The 16,810-nt window shown below is 38.9% G+C and overlaps 1 protein-coding gene across 1 annotated transcript in view; it reads right to left on the bottom strand.

Annotated features, from left to right (window-relative positions):
• Nucleotides 1-16,810, bottom strand: part of SIPA1L1 (signal induced proliferation associated 1 like 1) — a 409,883-nt gene that overhangs the window by 379,660 nt on the left and 13,413 nt on the right. The gene's annotated exons all lie outside the window — the stretch shown is intronic.

Here is a 16,810-nt window from a genome sequence, read left to right as displayed (position 1 = left end):
CCAGCAGAGCAGCTGGTGGGTTCAAACTGCCAACCTTCGGTTAGCAGCTGAGCACTTTAACCACTGTGGCACCAGGGCTCAAATCCACAATCAACACTTCTAACCTCTCCTTATATGTGCTTTCTCATAAATTTCACCGCCTCTGCCATGCTATGAGAAGAAAATGGTTTTTGCGTAACTAATTTTCTATCAATTAGAGTCTAATGACAGTAAATTGGCAACATATTGTTGGAGAACAGGCTATAATAAACATCACTTTCTATACCAGCTGGAGTTTATGGAGGATCCCAAAGTCTTAAGCAGCACTTTTAGGACATTCCCAAACTGCAGACAAGGTGAGCTGATGTTGTGCTCAAATGCCAAAACGATCAACACTGGGCGCCAAGAAACAACTCACAAAGCAGCAGTGAACTTCTCACTGATCTTCTCCCTTCCCTCAGGGCAAGATAATCATGTTAAAACCACAGACACATCAGGTAACTAAAATATGACACTATTACTTAACACCAAAAGCTGACTGGAAACGCTGAGAAGTGATTATGCATGTTAAAATTTTCTTCTTGGTAGAAAGACATGAAGTCCCATAAAATCAGTTGGCAGAGCTGGAAAAAATAATCAGTTGTTAATAATACTGTTCTTTAAAATGGCAATGGAATCTCACAAAGGGCATGTGATATCTCTGAATAGTCAAATTACTCTGTACTATCAAACTGCACGAAGTATTTCTCAGGTAATACTCAAAGGCAAAACTTTATAAAAGATCCCTTACACACTTCTAAAGCCAGTTTATGACACTGATATTCACAAGGCATCTGGACACTCTGCCAAACAGAAAGTAGGTGTTAAATTCAATGGAAAGCGCAAGTATGTATGAACAGAGATTCAAGACAAGTCTACTAATGTTAGTGCCAACCAAGCCCTAAGCTGCCAGGCAATCAGTCACCATTTTGTTACTGCAGGACCCCTGCCCCCCTCCAGCTGCCCAGAATTGCTTTTATCAAGTACTTTATAGTGCATTTAGCTTTAAGACTAAAGCATGTTCTGTAAATAGGTCACTATGAGTAGGAATCAACTCAATGGCAACGAGTTTGGTTTGGAATATGGTGGTGGGAGAATGGGAATACACAAAAGTTAAAACATAAACGAAACTTTCCCCTAAGGACACGGCAAACCAGTTTGCTAAAGAAAACTTATGAGACTGGCAACTTAAAAACAAAATTTTAAAAACAATAATCTCATAGAGCACGTCAGCAAAGAAATCAAGATGAGTATGGAGCTTTACTATGATTACACGTGTGCCATATGTGTCCTTTGGGTGCATCTGGCTCTTTCTAAGAAATGAAGTATTTCTGGGTTAGAAATGACACATGGCCTATTTTGAAGTTTTTTAGTTCCTTATCCATTATTTGAGTTTATGGTTTGTCATATTTAGACTCTAACCTCAATCAATTTTATTGCAAGTTTAAGGATATGATGCTCATTTATTAACAGTATCAAAATTAAAGGACACATATATAGTCCTACATATCAGTGATTCCCAAAGCTCGTCTGCAAAACAACACTTGCATTTGTAGGTCCACAGAGAAACGAAGAAAATAAAGAACTCACTCATTAGTATTTCAGAGCTAAATTTATCCAATTTAAATGACTGTTCTTTATTCTGAAATTATGTCTTTCCTATTCTTTTGATATTAAAGAGGCCTTTCTTTACAAAATGCTGCAAAGTAAAAAAAAAAAAAAAAATCAGTAAAATGGAAAAGTCTAGGTACCAGTCTTCTGTACGTCCTCCATCTCCAGAGATGGCAACTTCCTTCTTCAGCTGCTCGCACAAAAAATAAAATAAAACCTAGTACCATTTTTCACTCCCCTCCTTCTTTCATACCCTACTTCCAGACTCTCAGCAAATCTTCCCACCCATCTTCAGAGAGCCATAACCAGTTGTCATTGAGTCTATTCTGACTTATGGCAACCCCACATTTTTCAGAGTAGAAATGTGCTCCATAGAGTTTTCATTGCTGTGATCTTTCAGAAAAAGACCGTCAGGCCTTTCTTCCAACGGACTTCTGGGTGGGTTTGAACCACCAACCTTTCACTTAGTAGCCCAGTGTTTAACTGTTCACACCACCCTGATAGAGCTACAGTCCTTTACATAGTTCTGCTAGCCTCGGAAGGACGTCATCTTTTCTCTGAGCTTTAAGAAATCGCTTTCTAAAAAACTACGCCGTAGACTCTCTTGTTTGACTTCCATTATAAAGAACCCCCAAGACAAAATAACCACTTTCACCCAACAGTATGAATCAATCAGAATTTCCATCTTTTTATCTTCAAAATGAAATTACTAATATGTCAAGGACTGATCAGATGTCTTAATTTATAGAGTTGTGATTTCTACAAATATACTTATTTGAAATGCATCGTTTACTAGACTACCTTGTCCTCGTGCCGGCTTATATATATTTACTCATGTATGCATTTAGGACTAGGTGGCTCTGGGAAGACAAAGTTGCAAAAGACAACAGTCCTGGCCTTCAAGGGGTGTTTGGTCTAATGGGAGAAGTAAACATGGATATTTTTTTAGAATTATGAATATGTTTCAAGCATACAGAAGACAGATAAATAATATATTTTGAGAAGGCTCCCATATTCTGGGACTTAAAACTGAATTGTAACTTTCGGATACTTGCCTATCTACTCAGCCAGATCTCAGAGGGAAAGACACCTCCTCTGAATCCCAATGACTGGCACAGTGCCCTGAACGGAGGACACCTCCAACAACTGTTGACTGAATAAGTGAATGAAAAAGCAGGAGTATGCAAAGAGAGCCAAACATCTCCCACGTAAGTACTCGTCCTGCCCCTTAACTCTGTTCACTGTTACAAATCCAGACATACCTGGTGTAGTCCTTGCTGAGACTGGCAGGCAGCAAATAAAGCCAGGAAAACACCCAAGTTGACTCCTCCCTTTGCTCCCCTTCCCCCCGCTCCCCACCCCCACCTGAGCTCTTAGCTTTCCTACCCCTAGCCTTCTCCAACCTGGGCCTCAGAGAAAAATGCTGAGGATGGCCATCCAGAGAAAACCACTGATAAAACAGGACTTTCTTGTGTAATGCAGATGAAATATACTTTACAAATCCTAGGACCCACCATTATAACCCAAAGAAATGAATCTTTCCATCAGGGTCTTTAAAAACCTAGAGGAAAGAGACTAAGAAAACTGAAAAGCTGGGAAGGCTGGTAAGAAGGTAGTTGTTGTTGGTAGTTGCCTTCGGCTCCCACTCATGGCAATCCCATGTACAACAGAACAAAATACTTTCCAGTCCTGTGCCATCTTCAGAGCCCTGGTGACGCAGTGGTTAAGCATTTGGCTGGGAACCAGAAGCTCGGCAGTTCAAATCCACCAGCTGTTCACTGTAAACCCTATGGGGCAGTTCTAAACTGTCCTATAGGGTTGCTACGAGTCGGAATCGACTCAACAGCAACAGCTGTGGTTTTTTGTTTTTGGTGCCATCTTCATGATCATTGGCATGCTTGTGTTCACTGCTGCAGCCACTGTGTATTTTGAGTGCCTTCCAACCTAGGGGGCTCATCTTCTAGCACTATACTGGACAATATCCTATTGTGATCCATAGGGTTTTCACTGGTTAATTTTCAGAAGGAGATCGCAAGGCCTTCCTTCCTAGTCTGTCTTAGTCTGGAAGCTCAGTTGAAACTTGTCCACCATGGTTGACCCTGCTGGTATTTGAAATACTGGTAGCATACCTTCCAGCATCAGAGCAACATGCAGCCACCACAGTTTGACAAACTGACAGTCAGGTGGTGGATTAAGAAGGAAGAATGGGTAAGGAACATCTATTGGGCATCCATTACATGCCACACACTATACTGATATCTCACAACTGAATCATAACAAGAGCTCCCACTTACTAAGTCCAGGAACTGTGGGAAGGGTATTATATACATTATCTCATTCCATCTTCACAATAACCTTGCGAGTTTACCATTATCATTGTTCCCTTTTACAAATGAAGAAAGAGGTTGAGGTATTTGCCTGAGGTCACACTGCTAGGATGGAACCCATGTCTCTGGCTCCAAAATCTGTATGTGCCAATGCCACTTAATAAAAAACACTAAGCCACTTAGCCTTGAATGTGTTTTCTAAATTTAAACTATAAAAATGAGAAAGAAAATTCCTTCCTCAAATATTTGCTATAAAGATTAAATGAGACAATGTATCCAAAAAAGCACTGATACATAACAGACCTTCAAAAAGATGTTTCTTTTCTTGCTTTTCCTGTTATGAACTCTCTGGACCTTAAACCATGGACATGACTTTAAGCCCTGGACATGCAGTGGACACACTGTAATTTGTAAATCATCTCTCACATTCTGTCCTAGAGACTAGGCTCTGTTTTACTCATCTAGCATAGAATAAAATGAAATTAATTTCTGAGCATTTGGAATGCCAAGCACCATCTTACAAAGTTTTAGACACACTTATAAAATTGTTCACAGAGAAATCTAAGGTCATGACTGCTCTTGGTTTTATACCCCAATATTTTCTTCCTGGGAAATCCCTGACACATCCATAAGGTTGCTGCCTTCCACGTCATAGGAAAGTTGGCATTATATCAGAGCCTTTTTTCCTTCTTCCCATCAAATTTCATCTTAAAGCTCTCTTTTTTTACCCGACAGAGTCCCTGGGTGGTGCAAACAGTTAACGCACTTCACTGCTAACCGAAAGGCTAGAGGTTCGAGTTCACTCAGTGATGCCTCAGAAGAAAATCCTGACGATCTACTTCCAAAAAATCAGTGATTGAAAACCTTGTGGAGTACAGTTCTATTCTGACACACATGAGGTCGCCATGAGTTGAAATCAACTCAATGGCAACTGGTGGTGGTGGTTTTACTGGACAGATTTCTATGTTGTGCTTGTTTTTAGAAGTCATTTTTAAAAGGCATGAAATATGAAAGTGTTAACAGTGATTAATTATCCTTGGGTGATGGATAGAAGACTTTTTTCTTCCTTTTCATACTTTCTTTTATTTTCCAAGTTTCCATAAAGTCTTATGCACTGCTTTTATAATTTAAAAAAAAAAAAGACAGTATATTTAAATGGTTTCCTTAGTCTCTTCTTGAATATTTTCCTTTATTCTTTCTGAGTTCCTGACGAGTGGGAAGCTTCTTAAGGAAGGACAGCTATAAGCACAGCACTCAGCACAGTACCCCATCCACAGCAGGTGGCTCACACAAAACAGATGTCAGTCACTATTGTTGAACGAATGGTGATTATTCAGATATTCAGAAATAGACTTTGGTGATTAATAGTAGATAGACAGGCCTGAATGCGGATGTAGTGAGCAAAGAATAACCAAAGTAAAAATAAGTGTTTGAGCACATATGGATGGGTAGAGGCAAACTGGTATATGGATAAGTAAAGGTGTATATGTAGGTGAGAACAGACAGAAGTATCTACAGGTACATGTAAATACAAATATGTGGGTGCAGGCGCATATATTCATTGAAGACACAAATACAGATACTCCTCAGATATAACCAAACACCTTCTAAGATTGGTTTTCTGAGTTTGAAGGCTTAGGACCATAGTCTCATGAGACAACTCAGTCAACTGGCATAAGATAGTTCACAAAAAACATGATCTGCATCCTGGTGAAGTGAGTAGTGTCTGGGGTCTTAAAAGCCTGCGAGTAGCCGTCTAAGATACGACTGTGGGTCTCTATGCACCAGGAGCAAAACAGTAAGAAAGTAACCAAAAGCTCAGAGAAGCAACAAGTCTACACAAGCCACAACCTCATCTACCCTGAGACCAGAAGACCTAGATGGTGCCCAGCTACCACTACAGACCATTCTAACTGGGGTTACAGTAGTTGGTCCCAGATAGAATAGGAGAAAAATATGGAGCAGAGCTCAAACTCTTATTTAAAAAAAAAAAAAGCCAGACAAACTGGAACAGTAGAGAACTAGAGGACTCCCTGAGACACTCTTTAAACCTATAACCAAGCCTATTCCTAGATCACCTTTTAGCAAAATAGCAGAGCGGCACACAAAATAAAGGATATTACCTGTAAGATCAGTGTCCTACTTAAAAACCATAAGTATGAAACCAAAAGGTCAAGAATTATGCAAAAGGAAAGATAAGAAGGGGGCAGGGAAACCAGAATACTGGAAAGGGAACAAACAGACGTCAATTAAAGAGGATGTTGACACATTGTGATAAATGTAACTAATATCACTGAACAAGTTGTGTGGAAATTGTCCGATGGGAACCTAACTTTCTGTGTAAACTTTCCCCAAAAACTCAATAAAAATAATTGTACTTGGATTATTGCAGTTTTGTAACATATTAAAAAGGTAGCTTTCAAACAGCAGTCAAACATTAAAATCTTAACAGTTAAACGTGAAAAGTTTGCAAAATGAAGATAAGGTGAACTAACTACTCAAGGGGCTTCACTGCTACAGTGGTAAACCAAGAACAGGATGGTAGGCAGACAGAAGGTCCTTGCGCATCTTACTATATGTGAGTGAACCAGGAGTTGAATTCATTAAATAACCACAGGGCTCTCTGTCTCTGCCCCATTTAGAAGGCACATCATAGCCCTGTTTAGTTAGCAAAGTTTAACAATACTCTTTAATCTTTATTCTTAAGATTAAATAAGCCTAAATACTAAAGTAAACAAGGGAACCAACCCCAGCCATATTATTACATCACCAAAAATCCTTATCTAATAAACCACACTGGAAAATCTTGAGGATTTATTTAACATAAAAAAGTCTCAAATATTTAGTTTGGAGAAATGACCTGTACATGAAGTTTAAACAAGGGTAGATTGGACTATAAATACAGAAAGCTCACAACTCAGGAGAAAAGTTAAGGTATGAAAAATGTCCTATTTTTCATCACAATCTATCCTAAGTTAACTTTTACTAACGATTTCAGTTCTGTTTGATCAACTGAATGTGTTTCCCAGAAGCACACTTGAAGGAATCAAGACTGATCTTACAACTGTTTTTGTACTTTCAATTAACTTCAGTTCCATTAACCTCTCTTTAAAAATCTATATATTAAAGAACATTTATTTCAGAACAAAGCAGATGCTTTGGGCAATAGGCAGAATTCTATGACAGGATGACAACTTCACAGCAGAATCCCAAGTTGCAAGATGAGAAAGAAAGCACTTCAGCCCAGAAAATGAATTTATCAAGTTTCCCATTTGCCTTCAGTTGGGAAGTGAAGTGAAGATGTTCTTCCTAGAAAAATCTCTTTGCTTATTATGAACTCTGTAAAAATTTATACTTTTTTTTTTGCCACTACTATAAATACCAACACGTCAACTAGCTATTCCTACTAGAAGCATTTAACACTAGGCCTATGAGCATTTCTAACAGGTGTGAGCCCATTCTGAGGTTATTTTCCACATCTCAGTAAGTTCAGTCGGCCAGAGAGTACAGTGACAACCATGGTTTTGACTTCATTGGAATGGAGGGAATTAAATACAATATTCAAGAATTTTCTCTAAGAGTTTGATACTGCTCATCTTCACCTCCTAAAACCTCACTCATCTACCACCTACTTTTTCTTAGTGTAACCAGCAACAGGAGGAAAGAGAGAAATTAAAAGAAATGGTGTGACTGTTGTGTAACCATGCCCAAGACCCCTGTCAGTCTGACAGTCCGGTGAGTTACTTATTAACCTTTCTAAACCCCAGTTTCCTCATCTGTTAAATACTTGATAGTATCTATGGAATATCACGAGGATAAAATGAGATAACATAAGAACCTAACATGGAGCTATTTTGCTGGCAGAGTTCAGTGAAGGATATTTATGACCATTATTAGCCCAGCACTGTAAAAGCAAACAATGGAGGTTGCCTTGCCAGGCCAAGATCCTTCAACAGAGACAGAAAAAGAAACACCAAATGGATGGATCACACGCCAGTTCTGGGAAATCCAGATCATCACTGAAGATACGAAAAACAGTCCCTGACTTTCCACTGTGGCACAGGCAAATGATAACTACATATCATGCTTAAAAATTATACCAGCAAGACCAGCCTTTCATTGGAGAAATGGGCGGGAGCCTGTGTCATCAGCATGACATAGTGTTTTAAGACAAATTACAAGTTTAACTAACAGGGTGGTGGTCATAGCTACTCTATTATGAGCAGACAGGCTTTCTGGCATTCCCAACAATAAAATAAGCTCTACACACACAGCCAAACCATGACTGAAACTACTCTAGTCCCAACAGATGGCTGCACTAGACAATTCCTCAACTCAGTAGCTGTTGCACTGTACATTAATGTAACAAAGAAATCTGTAACAGGACCTCAATGAGCTGGCTCCCACTCAGAATCCTAACATCTACCTTGCAGGCTTGTTATAAAGATTAGCAATAACATGACATGACATGCTTGGCACACTGGGTACTCAATAAATGGTAGCCGATGTTAATTTTATTTCTAGGAAGCAACAAAATAAAAAGCTGAACCTGCCATGCAGCAATCGGAGATACAGTGGCTCCTTTACAGCGAATACATAGAGTTGTGTGAAATCAACTCAACAATAACACCTGTTTCACAGTGCTCAAAATAGCACAGTAACAAGCCCTACAACAGGGATCAAGTAGTAAACAGCAGGTTAATCAGTTTAGCACCCAAAAATGAATGCCAGTGTAGCCACTCCTCTAGGTCACATAAAAAAACATATAAAATGAGATATGGTCTCTGTCCTCAAAGAACTGACACCTACTTGAGAAGAAATCACATGGCTTTATAATCTGTCTGTCTGCATTCTCCCCTTGACTCCACGTCCTGTGAAGGGAAAACCTAAAACTTCACATTGCCGCACAATGCAGGCACTCAATAGAAATTTGTTAAAACAAATTAGACAGTCATAGGATACCAGGACTAAAGGTGTTATCTGACTCAAACGTTTCTGAGCCTGGCTTTGCAGACCGCTCAATTAGAAGCTGCAAAGTGGAATCTAAGGATCAGTTTACTTGAAATGCTTCCCAGGTGATTCTGAGAACCACTGATCTAGTGGTGCCCCCATGAACTGTCTGAACATCCTTTACAATGACCCTGTCCAGGAATGATCCACCTTGTGCATGAGCGACTCCAACGATGGGGAACACAGCCTATCACACCTTCACACAGCTCTTCTTGAAAGTCGCTTCTGATGCTCCTTCAAATACGTGCATTGACTGCTCATTTGTGTTCTACTCCATGAGGCCAGAGAAGACAAAAGTAATCTCTCCTTCCATGATGGACTTTCAACTCTTGTGAAGAAACCACAACTCTGAAAAGCAATCTCTCCTTTCATGATGGACTTTCAACTCTTGTGAAGAAATCACAACTCTGAGTCTTCTCCAGGTTAAACATCCTTGAGAAACTATACATTGATTATTAAATGCTAAGCTCTTAAAGTGTACAGCACAATACAAAAGTATCTGAGAGAAGGGAGAAATCAGCGTGAGTTATAGTAACCAGAAAAGACTTCAATGAAAAGTCTTGAAGGATGAGAAAGGTACTGATAAAGCTAGAGTTTGAGAGGCAGTATTGTATCAAAGGAGTCCTGGGTGGTGAAAACAGTTAACACACTTGGCTGCTGAGTAAAAGTTTGGAGGTTCAAATCCACCCAGAGGGACCTTGTAAGAAAGCACTGGTGATCTACTTGCAAAAAATCAGCTCTTGAAAATCCTGTGGAACACAGTTCTACTCTGACACACATGGTGTCATCATGAGTCAGAGTTGACCGGATGCCAACTGGTATTGCATCAAAGGGAATAAAGAAAACAAGATACTGATAAAGAGCATGATATGCATGAAAGAGGATAAGAGAGATAAGGTTATGGATGAGAAACTTAGATTTCACATATTTTTTTAATTGAATAGAACTAAAATTGAAAATGAAAAAAGGCTCAGAGGAAATGAGAACAGCGAGTAAAAGGAGAGAGTTAGCATATGAAGACAGAGACACGGTCCTGGAGAGGCCAAAGAAATCAGATAAACCAAAAAGAAAGACCAAATGGACTCAATAATTAAAGCATGGCTCATCAAGGATGTTTAATCAAGGATGTTTAGCCTGGAAAAGACTCAGAGAACATAGCCAGAAGGAGGAGAGATTATCTATGACAAAAAGGTCATAAAACAAGCAGGAGAGTGAGAGTTTGATGTGGCAAGGTACTGGGACACTTTAGTTCCTCAGGAAGGGCACATGTACACGAGTGCTACATTAGAAGGATAGTCAGACAAGATGAACGGGAGACTGGGGGCAGCAAGGGTCAAGGTGATCAGAAAGACGACTAGATATAAAATGCCAAGGGTCCATTCTAAGACACTGGCAATAAAACGGAAAGGAAACATTGAAAACAAGAACTGATTCAAAGTAAACTAAAAAGCAAGGCTTGGTCAGAGATCAGACCAAAGGTAAAAAAGGGAAGAATCAGAGAATAACTTCAAAGGTTTCTAACAGTTAAGTGCTGAAAGGAAGAAGCAGGACCATACTCAAGTAAGGTGGGGTAAGGCAGCTAGGCAATCACCTGTACTGAGTGCACTTGTAGACTGGTACCAAGGTGGTTTTACTTTCTTACAGAAAGCTTCAAAGTTCACTCTCTGCTCCACAAATACACACAGTAACTGTGATTTTCCTATTTTCTCTGGACCCAACACAGGCTATAGTTTCAGTGTCAGTAGACAGGGAATATCTGCTTTTGAATCTGAAATCTGAAACATTACCACCAAAGTAAAAGCACTTTAAAAAAAGTAAAATGTGTTTTGATAAAGCTGCTCAAAGCTAGCAGAGAAGCTCCACGTGGATTTGAAAACCAAAATGATCCACACCATTCAGATTTTTCAAGTTTAACAATTCAGTAGATTCAAATAATTATTTAACCTTCCCATTAAAACATTTAAAGCAAACAAAAAAATTTAGGAGTTACATGTGACATCAAGAGAACAAGTAACAAAATAAACTGATCATCAAAATTAAAACTTTTGTGCTTTAAAAGACACGAACAAGAAAGTGAAAAGACAACCTACAGAATGGGAGAGAAATTTTGCAAATCATATATCTGATAAAGGACTTGTATCTAGAGTATATAAAGAATACTTACAACTGAATAGAAAAACACCAATTACCCAATTGAAAAATGGGCAAAAGATCCGAGTAGATATTTCTCCAAAGATATACAAATAGCTAGTAAGTACATGAAAGATGCTCAACATCATTAGCCATTAGAGAAATGCAAATCAAACCCCAATGAAACACCACTTCAAACCAAGGATGGCTATGATCAGAAAAACAAATGACAGCAAATGCTGGTGAGGATGGAGTGAAACTGAAAGTCTCATCCATTGCTGGTAAGAATGGAAAATGACATAGACACTGTGGAAAATAGCTTGCTGGTTCCTCGAAAGGTTAAACATAGGCTTATCATATGACCCAGTAATTCCACTCCTAGGTATATACCCAAAAGAATTAAACGCAAGAATGCAAACAGATACTTGTACACCAGTGTTCACTGCAGCACTATTAACAATAGCCAAAAGATGGAAACAATCCAAGTGTCCATTAACAGATGAGCGGACAAATAAAATTGGTCTATACATACAATGGAATATTACTAAGCCATAAAGAGAAACGAAGTTCTGATACATGCTACAACATAGATGAATCTTAAAAACATTATAATGAGGGAAATAAGTCAGTCACAAAAAGGCAAATGTTCTACGATCCCACTTATATAAAATATCTAGAATAGGCAATGTATGGAGATCAAAGTTTATTAGTGGTTACCTGGGGTGGGAAGGAGGGGGAAAAAGAAGTCACTGCTTAGAAAGCACTGAGTTTCTGTTAAGGGTGATCGAATAATTTTTGAAAAGAATAGTGGCAATGGCTGCACAACATGATGAATGTAATTAACGTCACTAAATCGTACATGTAGAAAAATTGAAATGGCAAATGGCTTGTTATATATTTTCTTACCACAATAAAAAAAAAATTAAGTACTGAAGTACTGATACATGAATGGTATGAATGAAGCTTGAAAACATTATGCTAAGAAGCCAGTCACAACAGACCACATATTGTAAAATTCTATTCATATGAAATATTTAGAATAGGAAAATTCATACAGGGAAGAAGTAGATTAGTGGTTGCCTTAGGGCTGCGGGTACTTGGGGGAGAAAAGCAGAGTGACTGCTAAGAGTTTCAGGGTTTCATTTTGGGGTGATAAAAATGTCCTAAAATTGATTACGGTATGGATACACAACTCCGTGAATATACTAAAAACACTGAGTTGTACATGTTAAATGGGTGAATTGTAGGGTATGTGAATATCTCAATACAGATACTGTGGGGAAAAAAAAAACTTCAGAGTACATAAATAGGTACTGTGACTTGAGAAAGTTAGAGAGTACCTCCCCAGTAAAAATGACTACTAGATTCAAGTTCAAATAAGAAGCCATCAGGCAACTTGGGAAGTCCTAAAACATATTTTAGAAAGACTTAAGTAAGTCATGTTCTTCTAGGGGGAAAAATTAAGCATGGAGAAGACAAGAGATTTAAACATGCAGATTCCTTTAAAATCATTTCTTAAGTGTGATCTAAATGTTCTAACATCAAAAGGAAAGACAAAGGTTTGAGTTTTTTCGCACAATTATGCTAAGTAATATCACACTGGATACCTATATTTCAGTTCCTCAGAAGTTGGATTAAAATATTGTACAATAAGCCAATCAGTGAAAAGCAAAAGATGATGTACCTTAACAATTACTGGGAAGATGAGTAAATCTATTTTATAAATTAGAGGACCTGACAAAAAACCATCACATGGAGAGATGTCCTCTTGCTTGAAAAGTAGAATAAAACCACCCAAAGTAATTTCTGTCTCCAAAGTATCTACTGAAAAACAGTGCCTGCTCTCCCGATGCCTTCCATCTTTATTAAAGCCATCACTGTACTCTTTCCTTTGAACACTCAGATGTTGTTTCTCACCATTGTCGGTTATGCATCAACAGTTATGTTGTTACTGAACATGTCCAGCCCTTCTCTTTATAAATCATAGCGGCACACTCAGCCAATGCCCAATCGAATCTTGACTGAACAAGGAGGGCGCTGAAGAGAAGCCGTGTTTCTGTTCAAAATTGCCTCCACCACCACATCTCTTCATCAAAGATGTTCTCAAAGCAACATCTCATCTGTGGGGAAGGTATGAATTATAAGCAAATACCGTATTTCAAGGACACAACTAGACCAATAAGCAACATCATGATAAACCGAGAAAATATCAATGTCGAGGATTTCGTTTTACTTGGATCCACAATTAACGCCCATATAAGCTGCAGTCAAGAAATCTAATGACATACTGCACTGGGCAAATCTGCTGCAAAAGGCCTCTTTAAAGTGTTAAAAAGCAAGGATGTCACTTTGAGGACTAAGATGCGCCTGACCCAAGCCATGGTATTTTCAATAGCCTCATATGCATGTGAAAGCTGGACAATGAATAAGGGAGAAAGAAGAATTGATGCCTTTGAATTATGGTGTTGGCAAGGAATATTGACTATACCATGGACTGCCAAAAGGAAGAACTAATCTGTCTTGCAAGAAGTACAGCCAGAATGCTCATTAGAAGCAAGGATGGCGAGACTTCGTTTCATGAACTTTGAAAATGTTATCAGGAAGGACCAATACCTGGAGAAGGACATCATGCTTGGTAAAGTGGAGGGTCAGTGAAAAAGAAGAAGACCCTCAATGAGATGGACTGACACAGTGGCTGCAGCAATGGGCTCAAGCATAGCAAAGATTGTGAGGATGGCGCAACATCGGGCAGTGTTTCGTTCTAGTGCACATAGGGTCACTATGAGTCCGAACCGACTCAACAACACCTAACAACAACAACAAGGATGCAATTACTTACTTCTACATCTAATAAAACAAATTTAATGAATTCAAAATCCCATTGATCTAAATATTATAAGACTGATGCTTTCAACATTTAACTTGGATCTTAAGCAAATTTTAACTCAGTAGGTTCAAATACATATTTAACATATTTAATCTGCCCATAATTTTTTTTAAAGTAATCAAAAGCCTAGGAGTATACAAATAGGTACTGTTTTGAGAAACATAGGTAGTGTCTCCCTAATAAAGGTGACTATTCGACTCGACGGCAACAGGTTTGGTTTTTTGGTATTTGACTCTACCTGTTAACTGATCCAAGTTACAGGAAGCCTAAAATAAAAAAAGAATTTGAGAAAGGAAAGTCATTTTTCCTACTATTTTCCCATCTAAGTAAAATTACTTTGGCTCGAGGCTGTTTTATAAAGAAGTCTGGGTTCCATGTTAACATGTAGTGGCTCCATTAGCTAAAAACCAAATGAAGCCTTCAGACACACACTAGAGGGGACTGAATACCAATTTCTCCCAGAAGCCTAGGAATTGCGCGATGAATCAGAAAGAAAGCTTCTCCACCTATTCAGAAAGAAACCAGACTTGGGAGGGCAAATGCCAACTTTCCACCATACATTCTAGCCTATGAGTTAAGTAGTTCAAAAGAAACCACAAAGTACATAAGGTAGTAATCAGATTATTTTCCAGAAATAATACAACCACTACATGCCACAGCTTCAGAAATTTTAACTTTTTTTTTCCTCATTTGATTCCAAGAATTCTGAGGCGAACAGATACTATCCCCATTTCACAAATGAGAAAACTGATGCTCACAAAGATAGACAGACCTGCCCAGCTGCCTACTTGACATCTCCACTTGCATGTCTATTGGCATCTCATACTCAACATACACCAATCAACTCTTAATTCCCCACCCAAACCTGCTCCTCTGGTCTGCCCCCATTTCAATAAATGGCACCTCCATTAATTCAGTTGCTCAGGCCAAAAACCTCGGCATCATCCTTGACTCCACTCTTTCCCTCACTCCACATCTCACCCATCAGTGAACCGTGTTGTTAGTTGCCGTCAAATCGGCTCCAACTCATAGCAACCTTATTTTCAGAATCCAGCCACTCCTCATCACTCCTACTGCTGCTGTCATCTCTCACCTAGATTACTGCAAGAACCCTCTCTGTTTCCAGCTTTGCCCCCTTCATTCTATTCACTACCCAACAGAGTTTTCTCCTTTGAAAATATGTCAGATCAAAACTCTTTGCACGAAACCCTCCAGCAGCTTCCCATCCCACTCAGAGGTGTTCACTGCTGTATCCCCCCGGTGAGAACAGTATCCACCGCCTAGAAGGTGCTCAATGAGTATGGCTGACCAGTACATGAAAGAAGAAACCAAGATCACAAAAATAATATATAGTAGAGGCAGGACTAGAACAAACCTTCCAGTGTTCCTTAGTAAGAGTGAGACCAGATTTTCAACAGCCAACAATCCATACGAGAGAAAATTCTTACATTTTACTTAGCATAAGTGACTTTTATAATAATAATAAATCTTATGTTGAATTTTGGATGACAAGTTAAAAGGAAAATATCATTTTATAAAGCCATGAAATCTCATACTAGGTGCTCTGAATATTACATGTTTGGCAGCATGGGCAAATGCCAGCTTAATTATCACAGCACTGGCACTCAGCTCTTCAGCGTGACTCTTCTGAAGTCAGTGACGTGATGTTACCATATCTCAGGACTACTCTACACATAATTAACCAGGGCTTTAGAAGGTTCAGAAACAAGCACCAACAAGAAGGGCTGATAAGCATGTCTAAGTCCCCCACACTGGTACTACACTAATCATCTGAAACAGGAATTGTTTCTAGTATGCTACAAGTAACAGCAGAAAGCTTAGATTCAGGATTGTGCACTGCCAAAATTACAAACAAAGGCTCTGAGCTGAGTTTAAATGTTGATTATTTTCAGACCAGAGTGAAACTAATGCTAAAATGATCCAGTGTTATAGAATTTTCTCTTTAAATGTTTTAGAGTTAAAAACAAAAACTCTAAGTGTCTTTTTTCAGTTCTTTCAAAAACAATGCTACTACCTGTAAAAAATCCTTAAATCTAACTAAATCACAATGATAAATTCATAGAATTTTCACACTTGGCCTTAAAGGAAACTTAGTTCAACTCTTTAGCCTTCTACCTTTTACAGATGAAGATAGTACTTGTTATATAAGTGAACAAAAAAAAACTGTTGAATGAACGAATGAATGAGAACAATCCAGACAGGTTATAGGACTCTAAGACCCTACAATAAATGGCAAAATCCAGGATTCGCCAGAACTAGTTTTGTATACTCTTATTCTGACACTCTTTGCATGGGTGTGAAAGTAGAAGAAACTGAGATTTGAAAACTTTATCTGGGTCCTCAGGAAAACCTTGACCAAAATTTATTAAAGCCAGTCTCCTTTAGTTTTCTTACTTAGAAAGAAAAGCACTTGATAAGATAAATTTCATTATGATGTATCTCCTTGGAGACTGCTCTGGCAGGGATCACAACAGAGGGTTCGGGACACAGAGGGTCCAGGACACAGCTGGAGAAAAATGTAGAACAAGATTCAAATTCACAAAAAAAAAAGACCAGGCTTGCCGGTCTGACAGAGCCTGGCGAAACCCCGAGAGTACGGCCCCCAGACACCCTTTTAACTCAGTACTGAAGTCACTCTTGAGGTTCACCCTTCAGCCAAAGTTTAGACAGGTCTACAGGGCCCTGGTGGTGCAGTGGTTGAAGAGCTCGGCTGCCAACCAAAAGGCTGGCAGTTCGAATCCACCAGCTGCTCCTTGGAAACCCTATGGGGCAGTTCTACTCTGTCCTATAGGGTCACTATGAGTCA

This window comes from Trichechus manatus, unplaced genomic scaffold (assembly GCF_000243295.1).
Source record: "Trichechus manatus latirostris isolate Lorelei unplaced genomic scaffold, TriManLat1.0 scaffold00010, whole genome shotgun sequence".
In the NCBI taxonomy this organism is placed as follows: domain Eukaryota; kingdom Metazoa; phylum Chordata; class Mammalia; order Sirenia; family Trichechidae; genus Trichechus; species Trichechus manatus.
The sequence above is the reverse complement of the archived record's forward strand: the minus strand, read 5'-3'. Positions and strand labels throughout refer to the sequence as shown.